General features: G+C 41.3%; 1 protein-coding gene across 4 annotated transcripts in view; it reads left to right on the top strand.

The window, feature by feature from the left end:
- The window catches only part of nat16 (N-acetyltransferase 16), a 34654-nt gene that overhangs the window by 7275 nt on the left and 4891 nt on the right, over nt 1-22488 (top strand). Inside the window, exons 1-3 of one of the 4 annotated variants that reach the window (XM_039603906.1) lie at nt 10407-11438; nt 11562-11612; nt 18149-18324. The exons of 1 other annotated variant lie outside the window; for it this stretch is intronic. The gene's annotated coding sequence lies outside the window, so the exon portion shown is untranslated. Of the gene's footprint in view, nt 1-10406; nt 11439-11561; nt 11613-18148; nt 18325-22488 lie in introns of those variants that run through there. 2 more of the 4 variants (XM_039603902.1, XM_039603895.1) reach the window with 2 other exon arrangements.

Raw genomic sequence — 22488 nt, 5'->3', positions numbered from 1 at the left:
TGAGGCTACAACCCCAAACAACAACACAAATCCCTAATGAGGACTCAAAGATATTTTTCTTAGTAGAATACAAAGCTGAGATAAGATGAGACAAAGCAAGGATAAAAGCTGTCGCCATGGTGATTCTGCTTTAGAAAGGTGAACAGGTAGAAAGGGAGGCTGCAGCCCGACTGGGTAAGGTCCTGGCTGCTGGGGTCAGCTTTCACTCAGCTTTCACTCTGGGTTCTTGGCTAGCTTAGCGTTAGCATGCTGTCTTGGCAGATGCTTGCAAAGAACCAAAGTTGTGTTAGCAGCATAATGCAGCTGTTCCTGCCACGGATGCAGTTTTGTCCTTTACCATGTATCTCATTTGTTTTATGCAATAAAAATAAATGTCCTGCGACAGCCTGGGGACCTGTCCAGGGTGCACCCTGCCCTCACCCTGAGACAGCTGGGATAGGCTCCAGCACCCCCCGCGACCCTGAAAAGGATAAGCGGAAGTGAATGGATGGATGGATGGATAAAAATAAATGCCCATATCCATGCTCCAGACTGCGTCGCTATTTTCCTCCTCTGACACGATAAGCGGGATTGATAGGCAGGCAGACCCATAATTCCAAGGAATTGGACTACCAGGAACCACCTTTTACACGAACCAGTTCTCGATTCTCATCCCTAAGTTAGGTATTTTTCCTGTTCAGTTGTTTCTTCCTGTTTTATTGTTGTAACTGCTGTTTTCTGCGTCTTGTGTTGTTACTTTCCCTCCACCTCATTATGTCTATAGTTTCCAGCTGTGCTCCCACCTGTTTCCTCTTCCTGCATTATCTTATGTGTACTTATACCTACCTTTTCCGTTGTTTTCTGATCTTGTTTCTGTGGTTCTTTTCCCCTGTTCTTCTCAGCCTCCCCTGTGTATGCCTGTGCATACTATTTCTTAGCTCTCTGTGTTCCCTACTATACCTGACAGGGCCATCGCACACGCACTCACGCGCACGCAGCGTTGTCCTTGGAAATTAATGACTGTACATGTGGTGCAGTGCAGCTTGGTCAAACAGAGAGGAAAGACGAGAGGGCGTGAAAGAGGAGAGAAGTAAAAAAAAGAGAGGGGGGGAGTAGGATTGCAAGAAGGAAGAGGAGTGGAGGTTTTTTTTAAAGAAGCTAAACAGATGGTTCAGGGAAGGCTGAGGTTTGACAGAGTATGAACTTCAGATAAGCATTAAGACTTAAATAGAAAGAAAATAGTTTTTCATTGCTTGCAGATATCCCTCAGTCCAGATGTACTACTGTGAAATAGTGCTTATTAAAACTGTGTTTGTAACTGAGCAAACTGCTTAACTCACGGCTTTACTCTTACCTGAAATTGGACAGAGCAGACCAAAAATACAAATCACAAAGCTGTCATTCCTGCAGTTTTCTCACCTTCTAGTGTTTCATCGTATTTATAACACCCACTGAACGCTGCGGCAGTAATGACACAGATAATCCAAGCCCATCCCCCCACACCAATCGCTGCCTCCCCTTTACCCTCATTCATTTTATAGACAAGCTGTTATTCATTATTAGTCAAAAGGATTCATTTTGTTCACGAGGTTTTCTGATTGCTTTGAAGGTTTTCCTAATGTGAGGTTATGGAGAGGTTATGATCACCCTCAAGGCCAAGAATAGGAAGTGACAGAGGGAAAGAATAATACATTTGTTAGCAATATTAGTGATATTGCTGTTTCCTATATGTTATGCCAAAATATCCATGCATACTTCAGAAAACAGAAAATAATTCAAATGTAGCTAATTACTGTAACTCTGTGTAATTATTAATAAATAATTAATGGTGGTGCAGGTCTTGTGCCAAAAAACTTTCTCATTTTATAAAATTGTTCATGAGTGGATTTTGTTGCTGGCTGATTCTGCAGGCATGTAATAAACTGAAGGGGTTAGTTAGGGGTGGGGTGAGAAGAAGAAAGCAGAGGAATATAGGACAAAAGATAGACTGTGGAAGAGAGCCAGAGTTGAACAGTGAATATTTTAAGCCTAATCTTAAAAGTAGAGAGTCTGTCTGTGTCCCAAATCGAAACTGGAAACTGGTCTTACAGAAGAGAGCTGGTCTTCCTCTTATTCTACTTTTAAATATCCTGGGAACCACAAGTGAGCCTGCAGTCTGAGAGCCACGTGCTCTATTGGGGTGCAGGTAGCAGTGAAGAGAGGTCAATATGGGGAAATATACTCTCCTTCTATTACATTTGATTCATTCGAGTCATGAGTCATAAAATGTTTCTTCCACTGAAAATGTCCAGACGAACATTTCTTCTTACCTGGATGATTAAACATTCTTCAAGATGCATATAATGTAAATAAAATGGGTCTCAGCACTGGAATGCCATAATTAACCTCAGTGTGTGACAGCAACACTCAGCTGTTCATCTGCATCTAAAGGTCAAATGTCACTCTTTCAAGGATGCCAATGTTCACATTTTGGACAGAGAAGACAGATGGTTTGAAAGAGGAGTGAAAGAAGCCATCTATGTCCACTGTGAACGGCCATCTTTGAACAGAGGGCGGGGCTTACAACACCAACTGTCTGCCATCTATAATCCAGTTCTGAGATCCTTCCCAGACGCCTCAACGCCCCCTCACATCCTGGGCCATTTGACCTCAGTAAATCACATGATAGGGTGGGGCTCGGTCTCACAGTGGGCTCACCCAAAACCTTGGCTGATCGAAACGTCTTCAAGGAAACTTAAAGAAGTCCAGATGCTTTTCTTTCTGAGCTCCTTAGATTGCTGTCTGTGGTACTGAGGTACAGAGACAGAACACTTCTGGGTGCCAAAGAGGGCAGCAGGGGGCACCTTCTGCCGATTTGGCATTAGGCTGGTGTTGTTGAAGGTAACCCACAGACTTCCAGCCCGTTTCTGGTCTACTTAAGTTTCATCGGGAGATTCATCTGTTGGGAACTCATTTGATAACCCCATTTCGGTTCAATCTGTCCCTTCAACATCCGTAGACAGGTTTGGAGCAACAGAAGATAAACCGGAATACAAGCCATGACAATCACTTTAAGATGCAACTCTTTCAGTCTCCAGCTCTGGTGGTGGATTTTGGTCGGTAATCACGATTTCTGTGTCATGACGATGACTATCAGACACCGGAAGAGTCACTGAATCTGGACTGTCAACAGGGAAGTTACATGACAGGTCAGTCTGTGAGATTTGGTCTGGATATTGAAAAATAGAACATTTAACAGGAGGACAAAATTCTGGCATGTTGTGCATCTACCCCAGAAGACACTGGTAAATCAGGTTGCATTTCTTTGCCGTGTCTCAGAGCTGGGAGTGTCTCTAAACCAGTAATTGGGGAAAATCTCATCCTCATCCTCTGAGAATTGATCAGAGTCTGCAATTGGACTGAGACATGTGCTGGCCTACGTCTTTGTGTCTGCCTCACAGGCTTGTCACTACTGTCTGTGCAGAGATAGCCTCAAGGGAGTAGTCCTGATGCAGTGTTTGGAGTGGAGTGGAGGCTGACAACCAAAGATAAGTTTGCAAACCCAGTCATTTCAGTCTTGGTGGAATTGTATGTGTAAACAGGGGGCTTTACAAAATCATGCCAGTGAGACGTGTTGTTTGTTTTGGAGAGTACCTAGCATGTCCAGCAATGTGCAGTTGAATCACTCCACTGGATTTCCTCTGGGATGATAGGAAGTAATTCAAACCTTACGTATTCCAGCCATCTGACAGAGCTTTTTTATTGTGCAGAATTTGAAGTCAAGTGCCTGATTACTGTGCAACTTTTCATTGTGCATTACCTGTAATGCACAATGAAAATGTCCCATAAACACTTGGCCACTGTGCTGGGTTTTTGATTGCATGTCGCTATGGCAATCACATACTTAATAAAGTGATCAGCGATTAAAATGATGTCTTTGGTTCCACTTTCATCTGGTTTGATGAAATCCATACAGAGAGTTCAAGTGGCCTTGTAGTACTGATGTTGCCTAACGGTGTGGCTCTGTCAGGGAACGCCTTTCTGCGCACACATCTACCACAGGCCTTTATTTTCCTCTCTACTTCAAAGGCCATTTTGGAAACTCAAATGCCTGCTGGCAAGCTAATGTCCAGTGGTTCCCAAAAAGCTCTTTGGGAGGGTGATATTGGTCTTGGCTGTCTCTTGATCTAAACCTTTAGGTAGATTGAGGATAGCCGAGTCAGGTCATTGAGGGGCTTTACAATGCTGGAATAGTCTTTTAGAGACCTTCGATAATATCCAGCAAACCCAAGAAAAGATCACAATTCTCTGAGATCCCGAGGGATTGGCCAAGTACAAAGGGCAGAGATTTTCTCTGAATGTGTCAGCTCCATTTTCCAGCTCCATCGACTAGTCACCGATTATTTTTGCGATTAGTCAACTAATCAGATCATGCATCCATTGGACGTAAAACGTACAGCTTGTTGCACCAGCATGCATCTGCTCTTATATAACTATCATTAGCTTACAGCTTGAAGTGTTTAAGATATGTGCTAACTAAAAATAAAGACAAGATGATGGTTAATTAAACCGTTAATAAAATTTGTGGATTGTCTCGGTGGAGTTTAATAAACTCAGCCGTCTGCTCCTTGCTATCTAAAATATAACAAGACACTGGAGCAAACTCTCGACCATCTGTTTAATCAGTTTTCTGTTTGACGTTTATTCAGCTGTGTGAAAACTATAACTTTAATCTCAGCCAAACTGGTTTACTCAGGAACAAATAGAACACTGAAAAAAAGCCAAACAACAACATGTTTAAGTTATCTAAGTCACTTATATATCATATTTAACCTGAGTAGCGAAAGACCGCCTATTACTTATTCCTGTGTCTTTTATGATCTTACAAAGCTTCAAACGATGCATCGACTATTAACTTAGTCAAATCGTCGGCGTAATCGTGACTAGTCGACTAATCGTGGCAACCCTACAGACCTCCCAAACAGAGATATGCGGTTAAATTCCCAGAAGCCCGAAGGGGAGACAAAGTCTGTCTTGGGTTTATCTGCTTCTTCTACAGCGATCCGATAATATCCAGACTTTAGGTCAAGCACAGCAAACCACTGGGACCCAGAGAGAGCCGCGAAGGTGTCTTCCAGTGTAGGAAGCATGTAAGCATCCTTTATTGTCTGAAAGTTGAGTTTCCTGTGGTCTATGCACAAGAGTAGCTGTCGGTTTGGAAGATAAGTAGAGCTGGGTGTCATCTGCATAGCAGTGAAATTGGATGTTATATTTCTTGAGAATATTACCTAAGAGTAGGAGATAGTTAATAAAAAGTAAAGCACGCTGGACCTCAGTGTATCCCTACGGTCTGCTTCACAAACAGGATGACTCCGCGGGCAGGTAATACAGTTTTATACCACAAAAAAACCAAGTATTATTATGACTATGTTCTCCTGGGAAACGACACAGCCGGTCCTGCCGTCCCTGAGGGGATCTTTTCCCCTTCCCACTTCTGTGTGTTCTTGCTCATATTCTTCTTTAGCTTGATTCTCTATTTGGAATATGGCTGCACTCCTGGGTATTGGCCTCCCAAGAGAAGATGATACATACCCTTCCTTTTTCCAGTGATCCCATCTCTTCTTCAAATTCTTCTCCATTGTGGATCTAGCTTTCTTATCTTCTATACCAGGGGTGGGGGGAACTCCAGGCCTCAAGGGCCTATGTCCTGCAGGTTTTAGATGTGTCCTTGATCCAACACAGCCGATTTAAATGGCTAAACTACTAGGGCTGGGTATCGTCACTGATTTCTAGAATCTTTTCGATTCCGATTCATAAGGTCCCGATTCGATTCAATCCACGATTTGATTCCATTTTGACAGACAGTCAGAAATATTATAATTCTGATCATTTATCAGTACTGACAGTTGTGAGACTTCGTCAGAGGTGTGAGCATCAAGGCAGATGCCTTTGTGTCAAAGTAACTGAGGATAAAACACAGAAACACGAAGGAGATTTTCCTGTTCTGGCTTTTTATAGCAGATAACCTTAAAAATATTCTGCAGTCGATCAAAGAGAGAAGAAAACCATGACTCAGTATATGAACATTACCTGATGCTGCTGAAGTGAAGCAGAGCAAAGTTACAGAGGTTTGATTAGAGACACAGTTGAGAGTTTTACAATTTGGCATCATTTTAAAAAGTTTACATTTCTTCAGTATTGAACAGCAGAAATGAGGCTTTGCTGTCGGAGGCTGACAGCACTGAACACACCGGTAGACCTGGTGGGTAATAATGCAGAAAACAGAGATTTGAGATGGGAAACTGTTCTTGAAGTACACTGAGAGAGAGGGGGGGGGGAGAGAGAGAGAGACAGCTGTGCAGGAAGTGCGATTTTATTGTGGTGGAAGCAAAACAGCAAAAGTCATTTCGCTTCACGATGTTTATGTGAAGCGAAATGTGAAGCGTAGTTTGGATCTTCTTTTGCTGCTGGTTCAGTCAGTTTTGGTTAGAGAGTGATGAAACTTGCAGCTTCAGAATCAGCGAGGTGTCGTCTTTCAGCCCGACGGCGTGTCCGTGTACGTGCTGTCGGGTGAGAAAGCCAACATTGGCTTTTGGTTGTTGAAATAGTTTTGTGTTGTTTAACCTGAGATTCTGATGTTTCTGGCAAAATACATTTATATTTAAATAACGATTCAGGATTTTAATGAATCGATTTTGCTTTATTCAAGCTAAAACCGATTTTAATCGGAAAATCGATTATTGAAACCCACCCCTATAAATTACCTCCTCAGCATGTCTTGAAGTTCTCCAGAGGCCTGGTAATGAACTAATCATCTGATTCAGGCGTGTTGACCCAGGGTGAGATCTAAAACCTGCAGGACACCGGCCCTCGAGGCCTGGAGTTGGACGCCCCTACTCTATACTATCCAAAGTCAAAAAATGTAAAACCTAATCAGCAATTAACTCAAAAGCAATTAACTGTATGTATGGTACTATAAGGTCTTTTAGATAAGATGGGGTCTGACTATTCAAACCTTGTATGTGATGGGAAGGATTTTAAATTCAATTCTGGAGTTTACAGGGAGCCAATGAAATATTCTCCCTCCTGCTGTAGTATTTTGTATCACCTGAAGGATGAATTGGAGTGCTCTGAGAGCTCTGGGGGAGTAGAAAAGTGCTAGATAAGAATCCGTCCATTTACAGTGTTTACATATTTATTTGATGGGCAAAGTGAGGCTTCGTGACGCATTTTCTGAAACAGTCTGAAACCCATCTCCACAGTGACACCTGCTGACCAAATCTGCTATCACCACATCTTGCTATTCTGTGAAACAGAGGCGTAGACAAGCGGGAACAATTCCTAACAAAGCTACCGAATATACCAGACTGTCAGTAATGGTGATCAACACAAATGTTGGAGAAATCGCCGCACAAACAAAGCAAGAAAAATACTGAGCTTGTTAACGAAAACAACAGTGTGCTTCAGCAACATCCTCCCTCTGTTAACATTCATGTTGCTTACAATAAATCAGTTTAAAAAATCAAACATACTGATAAAACACTGATGTATTTACAGGTTCCCAGCTGTAGTAACCAGTGTTGGGTAAGTTACTTTAAATTAGTAACTCAGTTACATTAATAGTTACTTCTATCAAAGGTAACTCAGTTACGTCAAGTGAGTCGTTACTTTCAAAGTAACTAGTTACTAGAGAAAGTAACTTTGGTTTTACTCAGAATTCTCTTGTTAATGTGTTGTTTCCCTAACTGGATACTCAGCAAGATTGCCAGTCTTCTAGCTTGCTTACATGTTAGCACTATCCTGCCGCAAGTGCACTGTGCCACCTACCAACAGAAAGGAAAAAATAATGTGCATATAAACAATTAGACTAACTGACTAATCTAAAGCTAAGAAACACTCAGATATTAAGTTAAATTTAAGAACAGTTAAATGGAAAATGTCAAAAATTAATAACAAAGGCATTTTATCCCATTTATCACATTCTTCAAAAATTAATCTTTCCAATTAATTGTGTGGCACCTCGCATCGTGTCAAATATAATTTGAAAGCATGTTACTGCAACGTGTTCAATAAAAGTTGAAATTTAAAATAGCAAAACAAAAAGTCATGCAGCCACGTCAGGTCACGGGGGCAGCAGCAGAGAAGCTCAGACCTCCCTCTCACCACCTACTCCTGAGATGATCTCTCCAACATGTCCCGGGGTTACTGTGCTTTCTGATACCTTTCTGTCAGAAACAGGAGTTTGAACCACAGTAGCACATCTGTTGAAATGGACAACACAGGCCAGTCTTTGTTCCCCACGTGAATGATTAAGCCTTATGCACCCATGACACCTTTAATAGTTCACCACTGGCCTTCTTTGGACTACTTTGGATTCCAAACCAGGAACATCCCATGAGAGCTGCAGTTTTGGAGAGTTTTGCATTCACAAAATGGGACATGTAAGGGGAGGGGGCGTGGCTGTATGCTGCTGACGCAGTGCTCACCATAGCGAGTCTTATGTTTTCTTATGCAGGTTTAATTGTGTGTTTTTTATGCACTGTTTTTTATTAGCAATTTGAAGATTATTCTGTATTCTTGTCATGATGAATCCTCTCATTTTTGGCACGTGGCGATCACGTTAACCGGTCTCTGACACAATTTATTACAAGAAAGCTAATCACAGATTCTTTCTTATTAGGATGTTAAGAAGCTTTGGAACCACAACGTGTTGGAAAGAGTTTAAGTGAGCTAGATTAGAAGCATCCTTATGTTGAGTATTTCAGTCTGGTATGGTAACCCAACTGTGGCAAGTAAGAACTAAACAGGATTGTCAGAACCGCTGGAAAAGTTACTGGTGGACAACAAACTTCGCTGGATAAACTGTATCATAAGGCTGTTTTTAGGAAAGCTCGGTCTATTGTTGCTGACTGTGAACACCCTCTTTATTCTGACTTTGAATTAGCGCTCTCAGGATGACCTTATAGGACGACTCTAAGGGGTCAATTGTGCAAAGAGCAACTGGTATACTGAATAATGAGATGCTGTGATGTGTTTTTATTGTTGTTGTATTGAAGTTTTGTATGTGTGCATGTGTGAAAGTGTGAATGTGGGTTGATGTGAAGTTATTTGCTTGATTTGTTTATGGCTTCGTGAACTGAAGACAATTTTCCACTGATGTGGATAATAAAGTTATTTTATTCGATTCTATTTTTTCTGTTTGATGAGAGATAAAAAAAGTAAAACCCTACTTATTCTGACTTCTTACCCAGTGGTCTAATTAAATTAGTTAACACTAGAACACCAATTGTCAATTTATCAGCACTTGAACAAATCATTTAATAAAAGTGAAGTTATGAAGCACAGAAACAAGAAGTAGAAAAAATATTCTTTACTGTTGTGTTTTGTAACTCAGAAAAATAAGTGATGTTTCATCTAAACTAATCAGGTTGTAGATCCCAAGAAAACCTTTTCTGAATTATAGATACTGTCTTAAATATCCCATTATTCATAACCAGTGCTTTGTTGTACAGGTAGTGGGCTTAAACCATTAATCGCACATGCTAGATGGATTCAGTGAATGCTTAGAGGAATGATGTTTTCTCTGATGCTGGTTAGAGGCTTCTACAGTTCTTGTCCAGGTAAGGGAACAATCAGTAAAGTGCATGTTGTACTTTTATATGTGGTAACTAATAGATCACAAAAGTCAAAATTCGTAGCATAATATGTGTTTCTATATTTCCAGGAAAAAACGGGGGCAACTGCTTTACCATTCAAGAATGGATCCAGATGACAGAGACAGCACGGATGCATTGTTAATGAGCCCCTGAAACCTTACACATAATAGAAGCTGCTGTTCTATTTTCTGTTACCAAAATCAATAAAAAAAACTTTTAAACACAAAATGTTTTGGAGTCTTTTATATTTTTCTTACATTTATTTAAACAATTCAAAAAACATACATAATATTAATTCAACATTTCGTTCATAGCCAGGAGCCCTCAGAGTCATTTACTCTGATTTTAAAGGAATAAATATGAGTCAACTACTACACTGTAATTTACTGTCTCTCTGCTAACAGGCGCCAAGCTTTGGTCCTGTGATAGAGTAAGGAGCTACTGCCACTGGAACTCCAAGATATAGTCCACCAGCATTTTAAACAATGTGACAAAATATGTTTGTTTCCAGTTACAGCAACAGTTTCTTAAATTTGCTTGGAGACCAAGTTGAATCTGTTAGAAAAAATTACATTTATTTTAACATTTTTGAGGTTTCTTTTCAATTCTGTTTTATTTATAAAAAAAAATCACAATAAAAATCGCCTCAAGGTATATTATATATTGTAAGGTAGACCCTACAATAATATGGACAAATATTAAGAATCATATGACCCCTATGAGCAAACACTTGGCAACAGTGGGGAGGAAAAACTCCCTTTTAACAGGAAGAAACCTTCGGCAGAGCCAGGCTCAGGGAGGGGCGGGGCCATCTGCCTGAACCAGTTGGGTGAGGAAGAAAGAGCAAAAGATGTGTCTATTTGTTCTTACCACTGACCATTAGTGATATATTTCCACATAAACATTAAAACAAGTTGCCCAGCTGGAAGTGAAGCCCTAACTTTTGTCACATCAGCAAAAAAATTAAGTTTGCTAAACTAAGAGTTTGCTTATTAGCAGATAACAAGCTTGTTAGGAAGGACTAAAAGCAGATAATTAATTGCATTTATGTGTCATGAATTGTATTAGAGCCTATGAATAATCAATTTTAATAATGATCATCAGCCACAACATTAAAACCACCTGCTTAAAATTGCACAGACCTGCTTGTGTTGTCAAAGCAGTCAGAGCATGGGTGCCACAGATCTTGGGGGCGTTTGTTCTGTCTGGAACGTCATCTGCTGTAGCCTGCACATCCTTGATCTTTGGGGGAGTCTTTGTTGCATTTTCTTCCAGCGGAGGTGCATTGTGAATAAGCTGAATGAGACAGCTGCCAACAGGGGGCACTGTTGCTATGTGGAGGTGTGCTTGATCTGCAAAAGTCTTAAGGTTCATTGTACATGTCAAAGTTACATCCACAACACTGCCAGAAACCAAGGTTTTTAGCAGAACATAACAACATTACGGTGAGATGTTCAATTATTTTTTACTTTACCTGTCAGTGGTTTTAATATTGTGGCTAGATTGTATAACTCCAAACCACTGCATGGAAAGAGAGGTTCAGCGATGCTTGTGACATGGAGCACACACACAGACATATCTGAGTAGACTGAAGGACGGAGAATGTTCAGAGTTTTTGCATGCGTTCATATCAAACTGTTTTCTTGATCCTTTTGCATGAGGTTGCTGAATATTTAAATACGCTTTGCAAATTTGGGGCTTGTTTACAGTCAAGCCTACAGAGCCTGCATGACCGACATATGGTTTTTAAACTCTCCAAATTTTATTGGAACAAATAGCTTAAATTCATCAGATGCAATCTTTTTCAAAAGAATAATTTATTGGGTAAGTGTAAGAACTGCAATTTGGTTTTGATATTATGTTCATATAGTTAGTTATTTGAGGAAATTTCCAAATTAAAAAGCAATTTTTTTAGGATTGGAGTAAACTTTTTTTTTCTTGTTACAGTTGCTTAAGTTCAACCTCTGTGTGGTTAACATGAACAAAGGCACAGGCAGTGTGAGTACGTGTTTAATCAAGAGAACTATATTAAAAAAAGACACTCAGCACATTCTGGTTAATTACAGTTTGTCCATATACTGAAATGTCAACAGACCGATATATTTCAGTGTACTTAATTTGTGCATTATATACAGTTATGAATTTTACATACAATTATCATGGGCATGAATGTCATAGTAGTTGTGCTTTTAATGATTTCTTTGAACTTTTATATTTCCTCACTGGAATGATTATAGCATACACCCTTAAAAGCTAAATTAAAAAATAATTTTAAAAAATTAATTGTGGCAAAAGTTATATAAATTTTTTTAGTATATATATATATATTACTCAAAGCTCTGAAGAAATTGTGCTAAAGGTTTTACAATGTCTTTCCATCCATCCATTCTCTTTCGCTTATCCTTGTCAGGGTGGCGGGGGGGCTCGAGCCTATCCCAGCCACTATAGGGTGAGAGGCAGGGTGCACCTTGGACAGGGTGTTTTAGAATTACCAGTTAACCCAACCCCACTAACTGCATGTCTTTGGACTGTGAGGGGAAGCCGGAATACCTGGAGAGAACCCACACAAACATGGGGAGAACATGCAACCAACATGGAGAACACGCATACTCCACACAGAAAGGCGCTGTCCAGGGCAACAGTGCTGTGAAGCAACAGTGCTGTGAAGCTACAGTGCTGTGAAGCTACAGTGCTGTGAAGCAACAGTCATACCACCGTGCCACCGTGCTGCAACTTTCTTTGAACTAGACAAGGCCAGTTAACTTCTCATTAGTGATCATGATTAACTTCTACTGGTAAATTAACTACTGCTTCTCTTTGCCAACATAAAAAAGGATTTTTTTGACGGTACTTACTGGATTGATCAATGCTCAGAACAATGGGAAACTCGAAATAATTCAGTAAAGATGTAAGAAGCACAATTGTAGATTTACACAAGCTAAGAAGATCTCTTGGAGACATTTCTAAACAACTGAAGATTCCAAGATCATAATCCCAAAGTTAAAATAAAAAACTGTATGTAAGTAGTTATTCAGGTGTGTCGCCACTTTGCTGGGTCTGGATGAAGACCCAGACTGCCACCATAAGATGTGAAGAAATGCTTGGATGGTTAGGAACAATCCAGGAAAAACCAGGGCTCAACACTGCTATTAACTGGAAGCTGCTGGACCACCAGTGTCATTGTATAGAGAAGCAGGTTTTAGATTCCCAGAGACTGAGAGGGTGCCAACCAAGGAAGAAGATCCTGCTCCAAAAGACATCGACACCTTCTAACTTGATTAAAAAGAAGCTGATTAAAATGAAGCTGCCCATATGGACAAGCCAAATGACTTCTGGGGAACAGTTTTATCATCATACTAGACAAATAGTGAGCTAAAGGGCCAAATACCACAAGAAATTTACTTGCTGGAGTAAAGCGGAGGTTTTCAAACCTAGTGACACTGTAACAACTTACGTACATGCTTTCTAGTTACTATGGGACCCAGCACGACACACACACTTGGATACAAGTTTGGTTTTTTACACGGTGCCAGCTACTTCAGACTGCTACTTTACCAGCTGTGTCAACCAGTCTCCCCTGGCACTGCCTTGGAACCACCTGCACCACCACACCTTGCCACAAACCCCATCGCCAGTGTGGGAATGATGAGTGAGCGTCTGAGGAGGTGATAGCAAAGGAAGTCAACTGCCCACTGGATTGTCTGTGACTGTACTGTGTTTCCCATTATGACAGTTTCTGGGTGAAACCCCCCTCACCTGCTGGGAGAAAATGCCACCCCAGGTGCTCGAGGGATCGATCTGCAGCACGAAACGGAAGGAGCATCAGCATCAGTCAACAGCTAGCTGGTGGGAACTCGGACACAGCTGAGAGTTCCAACAGGACAATGAATGGATAAAACAGACTAACATTAAGCTTATGGAATAACTGGAAAGCCCTGACCTCAGCCCTGTTGAAAATTTGTGGGACATTCTTAAAAGCCAAACCAGTGCTAGGAAACCAACCAACAAACTTCATGAGCTAGTCCACTGAAATAAACTGAAACAAACTCTTCCAATTCTCCCATGAAGAGTCATCAAATATCCAGCCAGAATTATGCCAGGAGCTTCTTGATGACTACCAAAAACATCTGGTTGAGCTAAGGGACATTTAACCAAATATTAGTAGGTGTTTATGTATATATATGAGCCTGTATGTATGTACACTAACTCATTAAAGATGCACGCTGTACCATTTCATCCAAACAAAAAGAACAGTTCAAATAAATAATTAAAAGTCCTAATGCTATGATATTCATGCCAATGATAACTGCATGTAAACTTCTCTGTCTCTCTCCTGGTCGGCACCTTGACTGCTCAGTCTCTGCACACACACAGTGGTCCTCTGTGTCACTACAAAAAGAGGAGCATTAATTAATTGAATCCCCTCTACCTGGTCCTCAGCCTCCTTGGCACTGCAGCCCGCTGCACCACTGCAGCAGAGCCAGAGAACACCCCCCCCCCACTGCCGACTGACGTCAGAGCTACATCGAGCCGAACCCGGGGGTGTCTGGCTTTACAATTAGATACCACCGGGCATGGAGACCCACCCGCTCCATGAGGCACTGGAAAGTGGCCGGGGCTCCGAACAAGCCGAATGGAAGTGTGACAAATTGGAACAAACCGTACGGAGTGGAGAAGACCGTCTTTTCCTTGGACTTGGCTGGTTAAATCCAGTGTTGTGAAAAATCAAGCAGGGCCTAATTGGTCCAGGAGCTCTTTGACCCGGGGAATGGGTTTAGGCATCAAACCGTGACACTTTTTTCATCCTGTGGTAGTGACACAGAACCGTATAGACCCATCTTACTTCATGACCAGAACTATGGGGCTACACCAAGCGCTGTGTGACACTTCTATCACTCCCATTTTTAGCATTTCAGCCAATTCTTTCTGAACAATTTGTTGCTTATGTTCAGGTAACCTGAAGGGCCGTGAACTCACCGTGACGCCAGGCTGCATTTCCAAATGGTGCTCTGTGAGCATCGTAAAGGCGGAGAACACATCTGCAAAATGCTGTTGCAATGCAGCAACATCCAAACTTCTGAATCATGGTCTTATTCAAGTCTTATTCAGCCGCTTCATCAGCCCATCAGTCTGAGGATGGTAGACGCTGATTTAACACCCAATCATTCGTCCAGCTCTGTTAGTGCGCGAGACATGAACGACGTGCCCTGGTCTGTCAGTATCTCTTTTGGGATACCTGAACCAGCGCCTGCACCACACTCTTTGCAGAAATGGTGCACAGCGGCACTGCTTCTGGGTATTGCATTGCATAGTCCACCAGAACTAGTACAAAGCGATAGCCACGTACACTCTGGTGAAATGGCCCAATGAGGTCCATGCCAATGCGCTCAAATGGGACCTCCATTTTATTTTATATGCTGGAATATGAAGAATGGAATTACGGGATTACTTTCTTGGAGAAGTAATCAGTAACTAATTACTATTTTCAAGTAACTTGACCAACACTGGTCACATTACTGCTCCAATGGGAAATCTCCCGTGGGGTGAACCATAGACCCTGGAAAGCCCTGAGCCCTGAGCTCAGCCCGACCCTGACTCCAGAGTCAGTGTCGCTCGACCCCGCATCACACTACACGCTACTAACGGTCATGATCGCATCCCCACATACTGCCCCAAAAGGTTCCCAAAATCAGGGATGCGATATAACTGCATTCTGCCCTTAAATTTAATCCGCAGCGGCACCATGAGATATTTGTGGACGTCCCCATGCACACATCTAACCTCCACCCACTCAGCCTCTAACAATACCCTGGGGCAAACCAGGGTTTGGTTGACCAGAGTCTGCGTGCAGCCTGTGTCTACCAAAGGCTGGCCTATACCCACTTGACAGACGGACTACATGCGGTAGTCCGTCTGGGACAGGGGGAGTGTGCCGGAGCCCCAGCGATGCGGAACACCTATCCCACTTCCATCAGCAGACAGTCAGGCCTCAGGTGTCCCGGCCGCCCACACTTCTAGCACTCCTGCCCCGGCACCTGTGATGCGCTCTGTGGCTCAGGAACAGTGCCGGCTGTTTCTGGACCCTGAGAAACCAGATAGGACAGAAGTGGGTTAGTCGTCCGCCATGGTCTGTTCCGCTGGGCCCCCGCTCACTCTGACTGAGTGGCCAGGTGATCCTCTGTGCAACAGCAGCAACAGAGCCAGAGATCACACCCCCACATCTGCCACATGTAGATACAAACTGAAGACCTCACATATATGAATCAAGATATATGGAATTATGTAGCAAAGACAAAATTGATAAATATGTTTTATATTTTAGATTCCACCCTTTGCTTTGTTGACAGTGCTGCAAACCCTCGGCCTTCTCTCAGTGAGCTTCATGATGTAGTCACCTGACATGTTTCCCCTCACAGGTGAGCCTGTCAGGGCCTGTGCCTGTGTTGTGCAGCAGTCAGGCTGGTGCACAGCTGACAGCCCTATTTGACAACTGTTAGAATTCATATTATGGCAAGAACCAATCAGCTCAGTAAAGAGCAACAACAGCCCATCATTACTTTAAGAACTGAAGCTCAGTCAGTCTGGAAAACTGCTACAACTTTGAATGTGTCCAAGTGCAGACACAAAAATCATCAAGACTACGATGAAACTGTCTCACATGAGGACCAGGAGTCCCCTCTGCTGCTGAGGATACATTCATCCGAGTCACCAGCCTCAGAAATCACAAGTTAACAGCAGCTCAGATCAGAGCCCAGATAGATGCCACACAGAGCTCCAGTAGCATCTCTGCATGTTCAGAGGAGACTGTGTGAATCAGGCCTTTATGGTCACATAGCTGCTGAGAAACCATGACTAAGGAAAAGCAACAAGCAGAAGAGATTTGTTTGGGCCAAGAAACACAAGGATGGACATTAGACCATCTGTGCTTTGGTCTGATGAGTCCACATCTGAGATCTTTGGTTCCACCTGCTGAGTTTTTGTGTGATGGAGAAAAGGTGAACGATGGTCTCTACATGGTTCCCACTGTGAAGCATGGCACACTGAACCATCATGGCTGCCACAGCATCCTGCAGCATCATCCCATCCAGTTTGTGTTTAGTTGGACCATCATTTATTTCCCAACAGCACAATGACCCCAAACACACCTCCAGGCTGTGTGAGGGCTGTTTGACCAAGAAGGAGAGTGATGGAGGGCTGACCTGATGGCCTGGCCTCCACAGTCACCTGACCCAAACCCAGTGGAGATGGTTTGGGATGAGATGGAGCGCAGAGTGAAGGCAAAGGACCAACAAGCGCTCAGCATCTCTGGGAACTCCTTCAAGACTGTTGGAAACCATTTCAGGTGACGACCTCATGAAGCTCATGGAGAGAAGGCCAAGAGTGAGCAAAGCAGGAATCAAAGCAAAGGATCTGAAATATAAAACATGTTTTGAGTTATTTCACACTTTTTTGTTTGATACAGAATTCCACATGTGTTCATTCATAGTTTTGATGCCTTCAGCATCAATGTATTATATTATATACTAAATATCTAAATGAAAATGAAACATTAATTAATAGACAAGGTATGCTCTTAAATATAGCAGAGGAGATTTTCTGTCTACATCTACCTCACCAACTTACCACCTACTTAGTGGGTAAGTTCATCAGACTTCTCTTCATCACCAGGAATTCTAGTAAACATCCAAACACTTTCAAACAGCTCACAGTAAGAAAAAGCAAAAGTTTTCATGCCTTCAACACACAAATAACATAATTAATAGTTAGTGAAAAATACTGAGAGTTTTACAAAGACTCCTTCATCTCCAAAAAATAAAAAATAAAAATCTAAGAATTCCCATAATCCCACGTATGGATCCATCTTTATTCCCCTGTAATTCATTTATCATAAAGAACTGTAAAACTGCCCCCAGAAGGCTCTTTGATACATTTTGGAATTCAGTTTGGCTCATTTTAGTATTTAAAAAGCTTTTTGATCATTTCATCTTTATTTAGAAAAATGTTGCATTTAATAGAATTTGTGATGGTGAAGTTTCAGGTCATCACATCTCATAGTTTTACAGTAGAAGTCACTATTGATCTCTCAGACTGCTTGGTCACTGGCTGTGCTGTTGGAATGTTTTTTCTTTATGCAGTCACCCCACAACCACAAAAATGAGAGCGCTAGTCATTTGTCTGTTGAGGGACAGGAACTTCAGTGTCAATATGCAACTGCCTTTGTTAATAAGTTGTATTAAAATACATTAATCTCTGTAATCTTTACAAATTACAAATAGACCAGATTACGAGGCTCTCCACAGTTACACAACAATCAGTCTAACTGTGGCTATGATTCATAGAAATGTGCAGTTACTTTATACATTTACTCAAATTGTTATTAATCCTACACAGAACCAGCCAGTGTAGGTGACATAGTTTGAGTACAGTACACAGTTGTCTTAATGTCATCACAACAAGCACAGAGTGATTATTGACAGATTTACAAACTAATGATTTTCTGGTGCCTTTGTGTCAATGGTGTGTTTCATGTATAGGCGGGGCTGCGTGGGAGAAACGGATCCTGCTATCATGCAACAGAGTGATATGCTAATGTCTTTGCATCAACATGGAGGCTACTGGCATGAAGCACTGGAGCCACAGATGCACCCAGGAGACATGAATCATTTTGGTGTCCGTGTTGTCATCACTTGACCAACCTACTGAATCCATGGTGTGTTCCTTTGAGTTTTGTACTATTTGGGGTTCTTTTCAGTGTGATGGACCAAACAATTATGTGTTTAACTGGTGCAAAAACCAAAAAAAAAAAGCTGGAAACAAATTCCAATTAATTTTTTTGCTTCTTAGCAGAGAAAAAACCTGGTATGTTCATTATGAATGTATGTGACATCTGACTTTGATCACCAGAGTGTACTGACCATGAATGGAGAACTAACATTTTTCATAGGTTGTTAAAGAATGTCAGTGTACTTTTTCAGTTGATTGCAATGAGGAGGCTGCATGTTTACACACTTCATATAACAACAATGTGTGCTGAGCACATGGCTCATTCTCTGCTTGTAAAGAGCTGAATATGTTCACGCAAAGAAAATGTATAAAGCGTTAAGCTTGTTAAAATGACTTTAACACCATAACCGCAGTTTGAAACTGTTCTTCATTTGTCAAATGTACAACGAGCTAACCACGCTAATGCGTTGACGCTGTGCAGCTCCACGCACGGGGCGATCCACGGTAACTCGCTAACGGAGGTTATGACGGTTGCGGTTATGGTGTTAACATCATTTTAACAAGATTAACGCTGACAGCACTAATAAAAATGAATGATAGCTATTGCTGTCCTCGCCTTTATGGAGGGCGATGTGCTTCGGTGGCATTTCAGCTTTTAGCATTTTCCAGTTTTTGCCACCCGTGCATGTGACAGCCTATACGTGCTTTTCATTCGTGCAGTGAGTGAATAACACATAGAGACTCCCAACAGTGGGTAAACAGCTGTAGTTGTACACACTTCACTGTTAAGCATTATTGGAGTATAAAAGCATAAAGTTTGTTCACATTATGGTTCACACCAAAGATGACCAGTGTAAGAAATTTAATACCAGGAATAGTCTTTTCAGCTTATTGTCACCTTGGTTAAAATGCTGTGTATGTTTAATTATAACCACTACTACTGCTCTGTGAGTGAAAGGCACACTGCCTACATTTTCCAACAGCAGGCTTTTTTTTCTGAACTGAATTTACTGACAATAATGCGTGTTCTTCATGACTCACCAATAAAGTCACATCATGGTCTGGTCCTTGTTTTTGTGAATCTTTTGGTTACATTTTTTCCCGCTGTGTTTTCATACCACCAGTTCTAAAGCTCCTTTGGGCAGCTCGGACGAAAACTAGACGTAGGTCTGCACTGACAGTGACAGATAGTTGCACATTAGATGGTCAGTCAGTGTTGCCCAATTCCACTTTGTCTGGAGAACACTGCCAGCCATTGAGCGAGAACCATTAGGAACATGAGAGGAGTGTTTGAGAGACAGAAAGACAAAAATAAAATAGCATTACTCTCACTGGTAGGACCAGGATACTCAGCCAAGCATGGCAGCTCATCTCACAGCTCCAAAGCCACGGTGGAAAAATACCAGCGTCCCCAATGTGTACATTTCAATCTGTTGTGACCAGACAGTGTTTTCACTGCAAATGCCCTTGCAGCTCACATGGCCGATTAATAGATTGTCGGAACATGTTTAGCATTTCTGTGTTAGCCTGGAATTCCCCTTTGAACTGTCCACACTCCAGAGCTTCAGCACGTCACAAACCCAGACAAGCAGACTTATAATAAGCCAAAAATAACAAAAACAATAAATTGGGTTTTAAAGGTTACAATGTTTAATCTGGCTTGATATGTATATCATGCTTTTCTAGTCTCAGTCTCTCTAGTCTGCCTTCCATTAAAGAAATATTTATTTTGCATCAACCTCAATTAAAAATGTCACCAACAACATGAATGTGTTTGGATTAATGGAAGAAACCAGAGTACACAAAGTTCTGAAGGGTTCAAATCTAGAACATTAATCCTGTGAGCCACAAGTGCTAACCACGGCACCACAAACAAACATCCAGTTGTTACACAGAGATACGACCTAATGATGGTGCAACGTTTTACTACAGGCACTATTTATTGTTAGCGTACAAATTAAGCATTTCTTTACTTTCCAGGATTCCCTCAGAGTTGCGTCTTTATACATTTCATCCATATATTTTACTTTTCTTTAAATTTTCATCAAAGTTTATTAAATAAGGTTATCTGATTCTCTTGGGCCATTTTTGTACATTTTTGACATTTTATAATTACAAGTGTTCAGTGTGAGCAATTCTTGTAGTACAGAATTATGTACTGCAGGTGTGTGGAGGCTGAAGACAAATGTATGGCTTAAAATAGCAGCTTTGTGTTTGGCAGATTGCTGAAATATGTGGACAGGTTGTTGCTTCTCCTTAGTGCCCTTAAGGCATTCTTATGTATTCACATTGAACAATAAATATCTATTTTTGTAATGGTAGATATTGAATCAAATGTCATTTTTTTTCTTTTTTGTGTGATTTTGTCACTTTGAGGTTGAGTTAAAACTTACTGTGCAAAAGCTGTAGTCTACAATGGTTTGTTATGCAACGTTTGCAACTGTTCTTCATTTGTAAACTGTACATTTCAGAATTTGTGATATTGCAAGACAATAGTACAACAGAGTATTAGGGCCACATTAAGAAAAAACATGTTATTGATCATTTTGAGAATAAAGTCGAAATGTATTCAAAATGTTTTATTTTGAAAAAAAAAGTTGAAATATTTTGAGAAAAAAGTTGAAACATGCAGATTACAGTTGTTCCAACACAGACTGTCACAATCATTATACAAAATGACTTGTTTACATGAGTGAGTGAAACAAATCAGCCACTCGACCAAGTTTGTGTGGTTTCTCCGTCCGACCACATGTAGCTTTCTCCACCATCTTTTCAGCATCTTTATACTTTTCGGCACACAGTTTATGTGCTAAAAGAGAAATGACGTCCTTCCTTGTTACTAAAACTGATTCTGAAGTACAATTTCACTAACTGAGAGGGTATGGCAGATGTTGCAGTTTGCCTGGGAACAACTGTATAATCTCCACACTTTGACTTTATTCTCAGAATGATCAATAATATTGTTTTTCTTAATGTGGCCCTAATACTCTGTCGTACAAAAGTCTAATGTTTAAAAATAGACATAAATTAAAACATACCAAAGTAAAGCGATCTATCTCCTTTCATCTCAGACAGCGCTGGCAGTAATATTAACCTGTCAGTTAACATTACTGCCATGTTGTGGCCAAAGTTGGTTGTTGCCACTGAAAACTGTGCTTCTTTCAATCTCATAGAAAACTGCAGCTCTCTGTGTTTTGACAGTTTTGTCCATCTCCCGTTATCAATGACTGGAGCTGTGCAAGCTGAGAGGCCAGCAGCTTTTTTCCTGGTGGCACATGATGGTAAACTAATGAGAGACCAGCATGCCTGGCAAGCTGCTGCTGAATCTGCTTTCACTGCTCTGAGGTCAGTTAGGATCTATGCTTCAGATGGAAACACAGAGAGCATTAGCCAGTAAATCATCTTTGCTAATTTAGAATCATAACAGACGAGTTTCCTTGGCCAACGTGTGCGATGCAGATAAGATGAAGCTTGAAAAAGTTGTAGTAATGTGGTCCACAGAGGACAGCCACTACAAACTTATGATGTTTAGAATATGATGCTGGACATTAAACAGTATTAAAAATGAGCCATCTTCTCTTCTTGCCCTTCTGTAAAAATCAATGCAAGCCCCTGACATGCTGTAGAAATGAGAGAATGGTAGCAAGCATTATCGGCTCTCTCGATAATGTCAAATAACTGCTGGCTTCTCATTCATCTCTATGATGCTCATGCAAGAACACATACACAGTAACTGGAATAGCTGATTCCACCACTTAGGCCACCTTTGCATTTACTTGTGTGGCACTTACAACACGATTCAGCCACAACGCTACAACTGCGGTTGAATTGGACTCTTCTGAGTTGAGTTTTCAGAACCACAGGATTTCACTACTTCTGTGTCTGTAGTTGGGGTCATAACTCTGTGGCAACGAGCTTTTCATTTTCTTCAGTGTAGTTGCTAGCGGTTTGATGTGCAGTCTATGCCTTGGGCTTTACTCTGCTGCTAGTATGTTTTTGTACTTTTTTACTGTGAATCATCTTTTCCAGCTGAAAGTAAACTCTAAAACCCCGTTAACACTTCTTCCATGGCAACCACTGGCAGATTGTTGACCAAGTTGCTCCAATCATGTTCTTTCAGAGGTTGCACAATCTATGGCTTCTAAACACG

Source organism: Oreochromis aureus, linkage group 3 (assembly GCF_013358895.1).
Source record: "Oreochromis aureus strain Israel breed Guangdong linkage group 3, ZZ_aureus, whole genome shotgun sequence".
NCBI lineage: Eukaryota > Metazoa > Chordata > Actinopteri > Cichliformes > Cichlidae > Oreochromis > Oreochromis aureus.
The sequence above is the reverse complement of the archived record's forward strand: the minus strand, read 5'-3'. Positions and strand labels throughout refer to the sequence as shown.